At 47.4% G+C, this 13,893-nt stretch overlaps 2 pseudogenes; one reads left to right on the top strand and one right to left on the bottom strand.

Annotated features, from left to right (window-relative positions):
* The first annotated feature begins 4,953 nt into the window (after window positions 1-4,953).
* LOC149354996 (uncharacterized) lies at window positions 4,954-10,072 on the top strand (annotated as a pseudogene).
* A 573-nt stretch (window positions 10,073-10,645) lies between these two features.
* Window positions 10,646-13,661, bottom strand: LOC149354995 (uncharacterized; annotated as a pseudogene).
* Window positions 13,662-13,893: the final 232 nt, after the last annotated feature.

Here is a 13,893-nt window from a genome sequence, read left to right as displayed (position 1 = left end):
CTGCTGTCACTTTATTGCTGCTTCATTTGCAGGCATGGTCGTCGAAACTGAATCTAGATGCGCTTCGAGAGCTGGTATTGAAAGCAGGCAGTTTTTCACCATACCTTCAGTATCCATGTGGAGTAAGTACGACGGCTTGGCATGGAAAAATATGTCGGAAAATGCTGTGCTTGTAAAAATGTCACCAAAATTACTGGTCATTTTCTCGGTGACTTGACGTATCATATTTATCGATAGGTGCCCTTGAGGATTTCTTCCTCGCTTTTTAACATTAGAGAGTTTTAGTATAGCGTTAGCGTGATAGCGGACCTAAGGGAAATTACGTTAGCGTGCCGCAAGCAACTTATCCCCACAGACAGTTTTAGTGTAGCGTTTTGAACGCTAAACGCCATCTGCTTGACATGGATGCCAACGGTCCTTTTAAAATGGTCGACATTGCCGCTAACTTGCCAGAGTGTAATATTTCCGAGTTTTTTAAACGCATTATTAGTGCAGCGTTCATTTTCGTCTGCAAAATGACCCCGAAATTGAAATAAAATGAAATAAAAACGTAAAACAGTGGCGCCATCTAGTAAAGGCAATGTTAACTACAAGCCGTTGGAGCAAGAATATTTGCCATCACATGACGTATAATGTTCAAAAAACTTGTGTAAATTTAATATAAACTTTCTTTACATAATTTAAGTCCATAAAACACCACGAAAAACCTCCAAATCTATTTTTGTCTCGTTCCAGACGTTTTTGCTATGTTTCTGCTGCGTTTCGGGCCGTTGCAGACGGTAGCAGTGCAGCTTGAGGTTCCATTAGGCTTGCGCGCTCCAGAATCGAGAACGTATCTCAAAAACTGGCTGAATTGCAGCTTAAACTTTATCGTCGAAGCAAGGTAAGTCATAACGAAAAGCAAAAACACCAGTAGTTGCCGGTAAACGTGCCGACCGGAATCGCAAGAGCTGCTGAATCGGCTGAAGCGGGCGGCTGTCGCTTGAAATTGACGCCGCCATGTTTCCACGCTAAAGGCGCAAACATAGAGTTTCTTACTACTACCTAGAGGGAAAGCTGGCGGCGCTGCACTTCAGCCAACATGGACGCTCAAAGCATCATGGGGCGGTGAGCTACTTGTTGCGGCACAGTCGTAGTTTTTCGGGAACACAGAGTGGCAGTACTAAGGCGTTTCATTCCGAAAACGTAGTGAACGTAGTTCGTGTGTGCGCAGACGACTTTCGCGCGAACGCAGTGTGCAAAAGCCATAGTAGTGAAGACGCGACGACACACGACGCCAATAAAAGGTTTTACTCTTCCGAAATGCCATTAAAAAACCTCTTAAAGTATCTAAACAACAACGTTTTTTTTGAAAACATATTTACTTTTAAAAGTGCGCCTGTTAATTACGAAATATTAGTTTTTTTAGTGTTCATCACTTGGCCAATAGGAAAGCTAGTCATGTCTTATTTTAGGCAAACTTTGCACTTAAATGCTTTTCTGCTCGTTTGTTGCAATCATTAGACAAGATATTGAATGTTAGGACGTTTGTAGGTATCAAACAGCTTTATCTTTCTATTATTTTTTGGCCAAAAGTTACAGTACCGCAACAAGTAGCTCACCGCCCCATGATGCTTTGAGCGCCCATGGTGGCTGAGGTGGTCACGTGGGGTCTCCATGCAAACTCCCATAGACGGCTTGCCAGCTTTCCCTCTAGGTAATAGTAAGAAACTCTATGGGCGCAAAAGCCGCAACTGCCGCAACGCTAAATTCTAAAAATTGCGTGCGTACGCTAACGCTATTTCCCCGTTAGCGTTCTGCGCATGCGCACTCTGGACCCGCTATTCCGCTATGCACGCAATTACGCAAAGCCCGCAATACTATACTCTCTAGTGTTTACTTTGCGGCATTCGGGGAGTTTTCCTTCAAACTTTCACTCACACTTGCTACTAACGCTCGGAAACGATATCAGGGCCCGTATTATAACTTTCGGTTGTTTCCGAAAGCGTCATTTTCGAAGACGTCTGATCGACCGAAACAACGAAATTGGATGAAGCGGTTCGGAAACAGTGAGAAGTGTCAAACAACCGGGCGGTTGCGTCTCGCAGATCGCGTACTATCTTATAGCGGATGCTCAGGGGCCTGAAGAAAAACACCGAACTCGACGGTGTGCTCCGAAGCGGAGCTTCCCTCTTCGGAATGAATTTGTTTGTAGACACTTTTAGCATATGGTGTACCCTGCTACCGTTACCAGAGTACCGAGAGCTCGAGCGCCGTCAGTGCGCATGCGCAGACCACCTTGAGGGCGCCTGGTGACGCTAGGTACCCGGCAGCTGCGCTGCCGCATCGGGACCAATCATCGCGTGCGCACTGGTGGTGGGCGCGGGCTCCCGCTACTCCAGTCACGGTAACGGTAGCACGGTACATGGTATGCTAAAGGTGTCCAATGTTACTACGTTTTTCAGCTCCTCAGCTGGCTGCAAAATCGAGCGCAGGGCTTTCGTTTCGCCTCATCTTGCTTGTAACCAAAGGATGGGCTAGAAATCTTTACTACTTTTAAGTCGTTCGACTGCTAGGCAAACCCTAGGCCTAACTGGAATTATCGATTTTGTGACACAGATGGTTGACTGTATCAAAACGAGATAACGCTCCTATGACTTGAGTCTGCGTACGTATAACGAAAAAGTGGCGATGTGACAAATAGCGTAACGTCCAGTAAAATGCTTGTTCAGTTAACAAGAACGTGCAGATGCAATTTTAGGTGTCTATTTTCTCTCGGAGCGTCTCACATCACTTGTCCTTCCTTCTTTATCTCTTGACGCGGTGCTCTGAATGGAGTGAAACAATGTACCAACTAGCTCAACTCTCCGTTTACCGCATATATGAACGTGTGCAGTGTATAGCAGCATGAACGTGTTCATCATGTCGATGGCCAGTCGTTAGCGAAGCTTTATTACACCGGCACGTTTGACATGGCAAAGGACGTTTCTCGGCGTGGCTTATGGATGTCGAAAATCTTTGTGCAGTGGCGTACTGCGCTGAGCTCGCGAGTTCGCTCGCGAGTTCGATTTCAGGCGTCAATGGAAGCTCGTGCGCTTCGCGCAGTGGTAAACCTCTCAAAACTTGGTATGCAGAGTCTGCTAACGCATACGTGACGGGAAACAGCAAGAAGTTTTACTTATCATCCATTTTATATATTGATTTCAGAAAAAAGAAGTGCGTAACAACGGTATCTGTCGGCTCTTGCAGTGCGTGCATAAAATGTATGCAAAAGAGATTACTGTCGGCAAAGAAGTCCTATCAGAGCAGGAACTTACTTTGAACGATGTTGCAGACGGCAAGTATAGGCATACTGCACTAGCTAGGCGGCTCCACCGCCGACTTTGCTGCATGCATTACCACGCGACCAGTTCCGCGTCCCCGTCAGGAAAGCTCCCCCACCGCTGCGCTTGTGAGCAGGAAGGGAAGGCATCTGTCACTGGCGTTCGGTTGCCCATGGCCGGAAGGTATAAGTCCATAAATAATGTCCAAGGTTTCCCAGGGTGGTGAAGCATTACCAGAGGCTGGATGCTTTTTATTTGAACCACATTCGCGAGTTGAAAGATGGTATATATTGAGCGATTGGACCTGATGTGCTGCAAAAAACACACAACAGTGTACCGTCAAAGACTGAGTTTACGGAACTAAAAACATCTCAAAGCCAGCGTTTGTTCGCTCACATCTTATATTTATACTTTGTTACTGCAGCTACTCCTCTGCAGGCATTTTAATTGTACCAAGAGCAACGGAAATACGGGTCTCGCGTTGCGCCAGCACATAACCTCTGTTTCCAACTTGGAGGACAGTGACTAGCTTTCCCAAACCAGCCGCGCACAAGCCCGCACAGTTTCTAGAGATATGCTCCAACGCTCAAGTTCTTGCTGTGCACCGAAATTTCTGCAAGAGGCACAAGCCCTCGGGTTTGAGGAGTGTGTACCTGATTTGTGTTTATACCTCGCGTGTTGCGTCGCATTTGGTTACCTTCCTCTCGAATGCAAGAACTTGTATGATGAAACACAGTCTAATTTATTCGGCGTTCCCAAGACCAAATATATCCCGTGAGGAAATGAGAAAACTATCTTCTCTCAGGCGCAGAGGCAAATTTGGCGCCGTTCTCAAGTCGCACGATTATTCTCGTGGTTTCCAGTGCTTCGAAGCTCAAAATTAAAGCGTTCTCAAACTGTGCTATCAAGTTTTTTTTCGCGTTTCTTGTACAGATAAAAAAATCCTTCACTGTGGCGACTCCGCCTGTTTTGGAGGACATAATTACGGCTCTAGTGCTTAAGCCTTTTGGAGTCGCAATATTTATTGATGTATTCTCTGCACATTCGTGACGTGTATTGTCTATTAGAGGGGTTATGCTATAGCGTAAAGAAATGATAGATTTGTTAAGTACAGTTTATGAAACTGCTTAACGTGCTTTAAAGTAGGTGGAGAAGAAAGATAAGTGAATACGGGGGCAAGCCGCGCATGGCAGTCGCTAAGCCGGGCAGATAGGCAACTGTACCAAGCGGCTTTTTCACTATGCGCAGAAGGCCGGCTTTTGGAATTTAGAAAAGGGTTCATGCTGCCCTACGGGATCTATGTTAGCATTGATAAATGGATCGAGCGCGAGCCGTCTGCACACAGTTGAAAACTGACGGTGCGCGCTCTTAACCCTTCCTCCTCCCGTTCCACAAAATGTTATCCAGGGGGCTAGCTTACTGCAATTTTATAGGTCTAGCAGGCGTCTACTTCGTTAAAATTGTATGATGGATAAACTAGAGCGCAAAATTGTTTCTGCGGACGACTGAGCAAAGCCCAGCACTCGCGTGTGAATTCTCCTAGTTGCTCTTGTTAGTTGGCCGCAAAAACTTATGCTTCTTGGCGAATTTATGAAGGTATGGTTGCAACCTTTAACAGAGGAATGCGTCCAGCTATTTCTGTGCGCGATAGATGACCAAGAAGAAGGAGTACAGCAACTTCGTCACGACGTTCAACACGCTACCGGAGCGGTCGGACTGCCCCCGTCTTCCTGACAGGAAACGCATGCCGCCGCCAGTGGCGCGCACGTCGCGGCGGGGTTACGTGCACAGGGTGCCTATAGGTTCCTGCTGTATAGAGGTCGTCACAGCGTCTTTCAGGTTCAGCGCGGTAGGGCGCGTGCATCCCTTATGTAGCGTGCGAGTGCACGCCAAGAAGATTCCTCTCCGTTACTTTTTCCCCTGGATCTAAATATAATGCGCCATTCTCTGCCAACAACCCAGCAGCTTATCAAAATTGCCAATTGGGCAAGTTGGTGGGACATGATTCGAAATGACCAGCGCGAGAAACAGAGGGAGACAAGAGAAGAAACACTGACGACAGGACGGGCGCTGACTAACAACTGTTTATTTTCGAGGAAAACCCAGCACAATATATGCCAAAAACCAAGTGACAGTGAGGGGGCCAAAGATTACAACCTAAAGCTTGAACCGCATGGCGCGATTTCGAGCGCGATTTCGGACGCGATTGCCGCGCCGATCATGGGACGGGCGCGTCATTCTGAAGCCGGAACCACATGGAGCGTTTTTCGCGATCGAAAAACGTGACGAGCGCCGGACGGCCGCGTTGCCGCCGACGCGTGAGCACCAGCACGAGAAAAATGAGCCGTATTAACGTGCGGCTCATGGAGCACGCTAATTCTTTAAAGAAGAAACTAACCTAGCGAAGCATTGTTCCACATGCAAATGCACGCCGTTTTTTGGTGACACTGATGTGTTGTTTTTTTCATTCTGACCAGCGCACTAGATAAATTGCTGAAGCCTTTCATATTATCCGGAAAGATAAAGGGTGCGTGAGTACGCCATCTGTAACATTATCTCTTCGAGAAATGAATATGCTACATAGTGGATAGTGGTTCTGCGTATGCACACGTGCTTTTATAGCGCTTTTACATTTTATCAGTTCTAGGAGATTGTTGACATTACGCATGTGCACTGTTTTTTCGTGTGTATATCATGACGTGCTTCTTCCTAATAAAAAATCAGTTGTAAGTTCAGCGCTGTGTGCGCGTCTTGTCTCCTTCTTGGCCTGTGTGTGTTTGAGCTGTTGAACCACCATTACGGATCTACATCAACTAGCCCAATCTGCAATTCTTCTACAGAGAAAAATGGAGCGGCGCTGTCGCGCCGCGTTTTCCGTTCTGCTATCGTTCTCCAAGCGTGGTCACGTTTTATGTTGTTTTTATAGTTCTGGTCGTGTACGTCACACAAGACAATACGTTTTTCCCACTTCGGTGATTAGGGCCTCGTTAAAGGTTGTCTTGTTCATACTGGCCGAACACTACGCGCGAACGAACACGATGCTTGAATGCACGTGACTCCTTGTACGCGCTCACCAGTACAGCCCGCTTTGTCGAGGAAACCACAAAGTTCCGCCAAAAAGGTTCCGCCGAGAGGCGCGGAGAGCAGAGCCACCTGTTGGCAAACCAAAAAACAAAATGAGACGTGACTGCACGCTGATTGGTGGACGCCGACCGTGACGTCAGTGGACGGGCCGCGCGAGGCGTTTTCTACTCCGCGTAGAACCACGCGGCGGCGCGATTTCGTGACGGATTATGCTGGGCACGCGTCCCACCATCCGCGCGGCATTCGCGCACGAAATCGCGCCATGCGGTTCCAGCTTCACGCGTGCCCAGCATAATCCATCACGAAATCGTGCTGCGGCGTGGTTCTGCGCGAAGTAGAAAAAAAACGCATCGCGCGGCGCGTCCACTGACGTCACGGCCAGCGTCCTCCAATCAGCGTGCAGTCACGTGTCATTTTGGTTTTTTGGTTTGCCAACAGATGGCTCTGCTCTCCGCTCATCTCGGTTGAAACTTTTTGGCCGAACTTGGTTTTTTCATAGGCAAAGCCGGAACCGCATGGAGCGTTTTTCGGGAGCGAAAAACGCCACGCGCGGCGAACGAGCGCGTTGCCGCCGACGCGCGAGCACCCGCACGAGAAAAATGAAGCGGCGCTGTGGCGCCGCGTTTTCCAGGTTGCCAGACCACACAACACCCAATGCGACAAATTATCTCTGTTACCGCATATATAATATGCCTTTTAAATTACAGGACACTACAATAAAAACAATCTGCATGTAATTATACAGCGACATTTGCTCCAAAGTGTATTTATCAAACTTTATTTAGAACAGCAAGATTACGTGCGAAACTGCGTATATGTACCTTCCGCATGCTGAGCGGTCGCTGCTTGTTTACCAGTGCACGTAGAAAATGGAGTTTGGCCGCTTTATACCGAGCAGCGGAGGCGACTGCTGCTATTAAGGGGAAGACTGATACTGAAGCAAGAAAAAAAGCGGATCAGGAGGTTGATGTGGGAGTGACCTGCGTGGCTGAGTAAAAAACAAGAGAGCGGGTACCACACACTGCTAATATTATTTCAAATTGTCTTGCCAGCATTAGCGATGAGATATGAAGCCCTGAAACTTATGTATTTCTTATGTGCAGTTTCAGGTTATGAGGGAACAGGATCCGGAGCTGTTCTTCAAATATTATCGAATGACCCCCGAACTCTTTGACTTAATTCATGGCCATGTGCGGGAAAGATCGCAAAGATGCACGTCGTTCAGGAGCCCATCTCATCCGGCGAGCGTCTGGCTATGACATTAAGGTAACTTAATTGCATGAATATATATATGGACGAGTGTACTGTGGACTTTGTATGTGTGCTTGATTTTTTGGAGCCCGCACATTTCGTACAGCGAGGTTGCCCAGCCAAATGCATATGCATGTAATATACAGGTATAAATCAGATATACGCAACACATTGATGTGATATCGATGCGTATGGTCTTTCGTTCTTGAATGAAATAACGCCATTCTGCAGGTAAAGAACCTGGTTAAAAGCACGGCTTAAGAATTGCGTTAATAATAATGATTGAATGACCTATAAACTTGTGGTGCTTGGCCTTGGGCGTATTTACTCTTCTGAAAAGACACCTCTGCAATATATGGACGTTTATTGATACTTTCTGCAATTTTGGGCACACGACAGGTATCTATGTTCAGGTAATGCTATTGTTGACGTTGCCAAGGACTTCCGCGTCAGTCTGGAGACTGCACGAGAAGCGATCCACTTGACTCTCCAAGTGCTGTGGGATGATCTCGCTCCTCAGTACATGAAGGTGCGTCATTTATAATAAATGCATGCTGTTGTGCAATGACAGTCTGCCTCTTCCAAGACCCAGGCTATCTTTTTTAAGAGTCTGTGATGTTATTTACACTTGCTTAAATCCTGTGGTGGCTTTTTCCTGAGGCACAACTGTTGCCAAAACTGTGCTTTAACTATTTCATGCAATTGGCATTACTTCTGTGGTTTGCACCCTTGCAGCCTCCAAACGAGCAGATGTGGTGCAGCATTGCTGATGGCTTCTGGAAGCGGTGGCAGTTCCCCAACTGCCTCTGATCTGTGGATGGCAAGCACGTTCAGATTGTGGCACCAGCAAACTCTGGCAGTATCTACTACAATCATAAGGGAAATGGCACAGTAGTAATGAACGTTCCCATGGGTTAATGTGGACGGAAAAATTGCGATGTTTCACCCTGTACATATAAGCGCATGATTGCCCGTGCTCAAGCACTGACAGATTCACTTGCTTGAATATATACTGTTTTTAGGCATTGATATTTTGTACGGCTTAGTGCTGCCTCATATCCAATTTCTTTTTTACATTTCTTGTGGCCTTGTCTATTGACCAAAAGTACCTTTTCGTGCTTATTTGTTACAGGGCACATTTTCGATCGTGCTTGTGGCTGTAGCAGACAGTAGATATCTGTTTCGCCTCATCCACGTTGGGGCTCCTGGCCGCATAAGTGATGGAGGCGTCTTCAAACGCTCTCCGATTGGCCGACAACTGCATGCTGGTCTGCTGCAGCTGCCTTCACATTCACAGCTGCCTGGCTCCAACAAAACACTCTCGTATGCCTTTATCGGGGACGACGCCTTCCACTTGAGAGAAGGCTTTATGAAACCATTCCCTGGATCTAGGGAAGACCCAGCTGAACGAATATTCAACTACCGTCTGAGCCGTGCACGGTGTGTCTGTATTTCCCATTTCCTCTTGAAAGGGAAAGTATGCCGCCGCGGTGGCTCAGTGGCTATGGCGCTCGGCTGCTGACCCGAAAGACGCGGGTTTGATCCCGGCCGCGGCGGCTGGAAATTCTTTGGAGGAGAAATTCTAGAGGCCCGTGTACTGTGCGATGTCAGTGCACGTTAAAGAACCCCAGGTGGTCGAAATTTCCGGAGCCCTTCACTACGGCGTCTCTCATAGCCTCAGTCGCTTTGGGACGTTAAACCCCATAAACTAAACTGAAAGGGAAAGTACATCGTTTTCAGCTACTGTTTATTTTGACGTCATAATTATGCTGTCATGCACAGCAAGTTCCTTGGTATGAGTGTAACGAATTGAAAAGTTTGGTACATAACTGGGCTAGTTGTGTGTTCATCCGCACTAAATAAGAGGGGAGCAGTGGGCCATAACATCTACAGGAGAGTAGACCACACAGATGGAATGTTTGGGCTGTCTGTTCTTTTTCTGTGCGTTGCTCCCCCTCCTTTCCCATTTTTATTCAGTATGAGAACACCGAATAGCCAAGCGGTTGAGAAGCCTTGCAGCAAGTACTTCTGCAAAAGCCGATACAGAAAAAGTTAAAAAACCGTGGTTTCTACATTACACTGTACCCCTCATGTCCTCGGTACAACGAATTACCTGGTATTTCCCTTTCTCTAATAAGCGGTTTAAGACACGATTTTCCGATTTGTTATTGCCGCCACAAATTTCTACTCTAAATCTGAGCTCAAGTTTTCTTCCTCTGCTGCACAACTCCAAAATTATTTCCCTAGTCGTTAACTTGCCACAACTAAAAAATGATTGCCACATGAAAACCTGATTTTTGTCGTTTGAAGGAATCGCCTTGTTGTGAATGCATTTTCCTTGTTTTATTTTTTTGCAGGAGATGCGTAGAGAATGCCTGTGGCATCCTGCGGGCATGATTCAGAATTTTTCTTCGCCCCATCAACCTGAGTCCTGAAAATACCAAACGGGCTGTGAAGGCAGCATGCGTGTTGCGCAATTTCTTGTGCATGGAGTCCAGTGGACGCTCTTCATACAGCCCAGTTGGATTTGGCGACCACGAAGATGTATATGGCAATATGATTGACGGTGCGTGGAGAGCATCACTTGAGACATATTCGGCAACATTTGGCCTGCAGCCAACGCATGCACGGAAGAGTGCTCAACCAGCAGTGCAGGTGCGCAAACAGTATGCTGCATACTTCGTGAACGAAGGAAAAGTTCCCTGGCATTGAAGAACCCAATTGTGAGGAAGTGCAAGAATAGTGCCTCAATTTTGTGGAACTAATTCTTGGAAAAAGATGCAAGGCATCAGAAGAAAAATTGTACTATAGGATTATTTAATTTCTTCTTCGAAATAAACTGCCAACTCGGCATTATTCGTTGTCCACATAGTGAGCTGCGACTTGGAGAAGTTCCATCTCAAACAGTCCTCGAAGACGCTGTGGGCACCGTCTGTGCTTGTCCCCTATAAAAAGCCCGTACAACTCAGAAGCGTCGGCTCGTTCTGAAGCCAATTCTCCTTATTTTCCTATTTCTTTTTCAAAAGCCTTTTCTTGGCCCCTTTTCTTTTTTTGTGGCAGACATGATGTGCTGCTGGCTGGTGATGGTGCTGGTGTGGGGCTAGAACATCCACTCCCATCCTCCTGTGTAGGGGTGGTAGAAAAGCTGGAAGCACACAGATCGGCTTCAGTGTCACGGGTACCGGGCCTTTTACTCTGGAGACACGCAGTGCTCGTTTCGGTGAACATGTCCACGTCTTGGTTACATACGAGGTTCCCGTCCGTTCTGCATGAATGATAAAGATTGCGAAAACACAATATTTCAAAATTTTTGTAAAAGCAACACGACTTGTACTCCGGAAATTTCGCAACTTGCTTGAACCTGATTATTATGAAAAAAAAAATGAAACATGCAGAGAAATGAACCGCGAGCTACTGCCAACACTTCGACACTATGAAAAGCAGGATTAATTCACTTCGAAAGTACATTTACGTATATAGCTGTTTAATGTGCATGATTCGAAAGAAGTGCTTACTCGGGGTATTCCAGCGTGTCGAACAGAAAATGCAGTTGATTATAATGCGGCCACCGCACGGTGACGGCTGTGTCCGCGCCGGCACCACTTTTCGCAGCTGTCGCTTGTTTCCCTTTTTTTATGAAGGTATCTCGCAGAGACTTCCACCGCTTCATCCCTTGCGTCACTGCATAGGAGTAAAAAGTGTTACTGGAAGCAATCACACAGATGCGCACGCAGGAAGGTAATGCCACTACTGAAATGTACTGCACAAATTTATTTTCCACGGAAAAGAAAAAAAGCAACTCGGGAAGTCTGCATTAGTCCGTGCTATCTTTTTGTTGTTGGTATTTTCTTCCAGGAAAATTCTTGTCAATCAGAGCCCACGAAACAACACAGCTTGCAATTAAGAAACTTGTTCTCTCGCAAATAAACGAAAAAAAGCGCGGCGGCACGCTCTGTGCCAGCCAGCGTACGAAAACGAAGTGTATAGAAAAAGGCGCGTAAACAGGCCACGCTCACAAGCTAGTCGAAGCGCATGTACAGGTGCCCCAAAGTAATATGGAGCACGCGAGCGGTGGCCGAAATGGAAAAAACTGCATGCCAGCGCCCTCTATCAGCACATGGGTGGCAAAGAGCGAAGGGGTGTCGCCACATCCGGCTGACCCATCTCGATAACTTGATGGTCGCGCTGTCGCCGCCACGAGCGAAGTTGCGCTGCTACCGTCAGTGCTCGCCAGGGGCACTTTCAATACATCATGCAAGGGTTTGCTGTTTGTCCGCGCCGTGTAGAAAGTGGCGTTCGGCAGGTTGAACTTTTTGCTTTTTCAGGAATGCCACCATTTTCAGCCCGCGAGACCGCCGTGGTTCGCTCTTCGCTTCGCGCCGAGTTTGTGACAATGAAAAAAGAGCAAACTTCACTAAGGACGCAGAAAGGGAAGAGAGAGACAGACACTGATCTAACAATGGAACGTCTTACCCTGATCGTCGCCCCTTTCTGCGTTCGTCAAGAAGTTCGCGGTGCTTTTATCGCGATGAACAAGCTCATGATGTGTTCATCGAGCTTGTGCGCGAGCTATAGAATACAGATGCTTCGTCCGTAGGTTTAGCAAGTGTGATGAACTTTTTCTTAGTTCAAGGAAGTGCATAAAAAAACATTCATGTGTTGCATTCATTGTTTTCATTATAAAGATAGGGGCTCAACAGTATAGCAACTGAACTAATTAAGGATCACTTCCCTTGGAACAAATTTGCTTTCTTACAATGGAGGAAAAAACGACAAACAAAAAACGAGCTTGTCTCTCATTTAGTCGTCCTCTATCGGCTATATTTTGCAAACATGCAAGAAGAAAAGCGCAACAGGGTGGAAGCGATTAAAAAAAAACTTTCAAAGGCACTTTTCATGCAAACTCAAAGTTTAATGACGGGTGAAGCTCCCGCTCACGTTAATGATATCGACCATGCGCCGAGGAAGGGACTCGGCGGGTTGCTCTCAAAGGTAGTCCAGTGTAAGAAAGTGAATTTGTGTTGAAGAAAGTGGTCTTGAATTCTTAGCCCACTTGCTATGCCGTTGAGCGCCTATTTTTATCAAAGACAGCACATGCATGCTATTGTTTTTTTTTTTTGTCATGTGTTCCCTAGAGCGAAGCAAAGTTGTCACCGCATTTGCCAAAACGTTGCTCGAATGCTTATACTCGTCAGCGCACAAACTCGCCGCCATGTGTAGCACAAACTTCGGCTGCTCCGCGCACAAAGATAATGCAGTTCCTGCCGAAGCATAAAGCGCACGGTGCCGATGGCAAACATTTCTGCAGGGCCGCGACGAACAACAAACCATGGTGTATTGAAAGCGCCCCTGGCGGGCAAGGATGGTAGCAGCGCAGCTTCACTCGTTGAGGCGATAACGCGAGCATCAAGAGATGGGTCAGCCGGATGTGCCGACGCCCCTTCGCTCTTCGCTGCGCATCTGCTGATTGAGCGTGCTGGCATGCAGTTTTTTTCATTTCTGCCACCGCTCGCGTGCTCCGTATTACTTCTGGTTTGGTTTGGTTTATGGGGTTTAACGTCCCAAAGCAACTAAGGCTATGAGAGACGCCGTAGTGGGGAGCTCCGGAAATTTCGACCACCTGGGGTTCTTTAACGTGCACTGACATCGCACAGTACACGGGCCTCTAGAATTTCTCCTCCAATGAAATTCAACCGCCGCGGCCGGGATCGAACCCGCGTCTTTCGGGTCAGCAGCCGAGCACCATAACCACTGAGCCACCGCGGCGGCCCGTATTACTTCTGGGGCACCTGTACGTACGTGCATTGAACAAACAGGGAAATAAGACAACCACACCACGCATGCACAAATTTGGTACATACCGTCTCCGTTGAGGGCATCTGCAATGGTTCTCCAAGCGTGGTGACGTTTCACGTTGTTTTTGTAGTTTGCATCGCGTAAAGCTGGAACCGCATGACGCGTTTTTGGGCACGATTGCCGCGCGGATGGTAGGACACGCGCGTCATTCTGACGCGTGCTCAGCATAATCCAACACGAAATCGCGCCACCGCGTGGTTCTACGCTTGTAGAAAAAAAGGCGTCGCGCTGCGCGTCCACTGACGTCACGGCCGGCGTCCACCAATCAGCGTGCAGGCACGTGTCATTTTGGTTTTTGGGTTTGCCAACAGATGGTTCTGCTCTCCGCGCATCTCGGCGGTACCTTTTTGGGGGAACTTTGCTCTTTCATCGGAGGAGCTGGCTTTACTGTTGAGCACGT

The sequence above is a fragment of the Amblyomma mixtum genome, chromosome 3, assembly GCF_055824585.1.
Source record: "Amblyomma mixtum isolate Tamu chromosome 3, ASM5582458v1, whole genome shotgun sequence".
NCBI classification, from domain to species: Eukaryota; Metazoa; Arthropoda; class Arachnida; order Ixodida; family Ixodidae; genus Amblyomma; species Amblyomma mixtum.
The sequence above is the reverse complement of the archived record's forward strand: the minus strand, read 5'-3'. Positions and strand labels throughout refer to the sequence as shown.